Genomic DNA, 2,257 nt, shown 5'->3' with positions numbered 1-2,257 from the left:
ATAAAATAAAATAAAATAAAATACCCATCAGTGTGAGGTGGTATCTCACTGTGATTCTGAGCTCAATTCCCCTGATCGCATGTGACAGTGAACATTTTTTTCATGTCTGTTGACCATGTGCATATATATTTTTTTGTAAAAATGCCTATTTACTCTCCTGCCCGTGTTTTTAAAGTTGGGTTATTAATTTTGTTATTATTGAACTCTATAAGCTCTTTGTCATTCTTCAAAATCAGTCGCTTATCAGATGTGTAGTGTGCAAATATATATTTTCCATTCAATTGTATATTTTCCATACAATAATATTGTATGTGATTTAGAAGTATAGGTTAATACCTATTTTGTTATGCAGAAGATTTTTACTCTGATGTTGTTCCCATTTTTTATATTTGTCTTTGTTTTCCATGATGCTTAAGAGGAGTTCTTAAAGATGTTTCTGAAGTGTATACTATGAAGTTATCTTCTTATGTTTTCTTCTATATATTTTATGGCTTCAGGTCTTATATCCAAGTCTTTTATTCATTTTTAGTATAAACTCAAAATCCTGTGCGTGGTACAAGATAGCAGTCCAATTTCATTTTTTTGTATGTGGCAGTTCAACTTTCCTAAAACCATTTATTCAAGAGACTTCCCTTATTCCGGTGTATATACTTCATTCCCATATGATATATTGCTTTCCATTAATATATAGTTTTATTTCTGGACTCTCAATTCTATTTCATCGGTCTGTGTATTTGCTTTTGTTCCAGTACCATAAAGTTTTAGCTACTATGGCTTTACAGTATAGCTTGAAATCTTGAAGTATGATGTCCCTACCCCTTCGTTCCCTCTTTAGACAGGAGCATGCTGGCTAATCAAGAACTTTTGTGATTCTTTATGAATTGCATTAATTATTTCTTCCATTTCTTTGAAGACTTTTATTGATATTGTAGTGTCAGTAAATAGTTGTGGGTAGAATATCCCCTTTGACCATGTTGATTTGTCCTATCCATAAGCAGACAATATCTTTCCATCTCTTTGTGTCTTCCTCTGTTTTTTTTTTTTTAACAATGTTTTGTGGTTTTCCTTGTTTAGGTCCTCCACTCCCTTTGTTAAGTTTATTCCCAGGTCCCTATACCTATAGGGACATTATATAATTGTATGTGATTTAGAAGTATAGGTTAATACCTCTTCAGCTGCTTGTTACCACAATACATTCACCAACAAGGTGCACATAATCCTCTGTCATGAGAAATTATTCTAATTCTTAAACCACTGCTCTTTAACTCATGTCAAAGAATTGTTTATGAAGTCTTGTCAATAACTTTAATCCTGAATAGGTCATATCAGTCTGATTGTAATGTAATTTCACTACAATACTAATGAAACATATTTTCCCTGACTTTACCGCAAACTTCCAATTCCCATAAAATTCATTTGCGTTGATCTGAAACTCTTGGGAGTATATGATATATCCTTTCACATAATTTCCCCCTAGCTATCAAATATACTTGATAATCACATTTTCCTTACTGACTTCATTAACAGTGGAGATGGCTGTGCCAAGCTTGCCCAAACTGCTTCCCACAAGTTTCCCCCAGCATGTTCTCATTGCACAACACAGGTGTAGGTTGAGTCAGCTGAATAACAGAGCTGCTAGTCCAGCCTGTCTCACCAGCCCCCCGCCTGCACTCAGACATAAGCCAAACTGGGCTCAGTGGTGATACACTGCTAATATGGAAAATCAGGAACTTAATTCTTCCTTAAAATAGATATTAAGTCATTGTCCATAATAAAATGTCAAAGTATAATTTTCAAAATTGTAAAAATATGACTCTAAGGCAAGTAGGAAATTGAGTACATAGCAAAGATTTTATTTAATTCAGTAATTGAATGGGGAGGGGCAGTGTGTGTGAACAGTAAGATGTCATAACCAGTTCAAAAAGTATTTTAGAAGCAAAGAAAGAATAGGAGAATAAGACTACTACATGTAATAACTAGTTAATACCCAAATAGGGACATGAGCAGACCAAAAGAAAAATTACTACATTTGAAATAAGAAATCTCTCTAAAGCAGGTAGGAGGAAAAATAATTAATGACATTTTAAACCTCTGTTAAAAGTTCCAAGAAAGTCGAGTATATCAATAGAGAGTACAGGAAGCTCATGCTTTAAAATAACAGTATTAGTTTAGAGGAAAAGTTTGATAAGATCTCTCACCCTTCTTTAGAATAAATTCATCAAAAATGAGCTGAAATTTTGGCAAATGTTTAATACAT

This window comes from Condylura cristata, unplaced genomic scaffold (genome assembly GCF_000260355.1).
Source record: "Condylura cristata isolate star-nosed mole 26May11 unplaced genomic scaffold, ConCri1.0 scaffold00016, whole genome shotgun sequence".
In the NCBI taxonomy this organism is placed as follows: domain Eukaryota; kingdom Metazoa; phylum Chordata; class Mammalia; order Eulipotyphla; family Talpidae; genus Condylura; species Condylura cristata.
The sequence above is the reverse complement of the archived record's forward strand: the minus strand, read 5'-3'. Positions refer to the sequence as shown.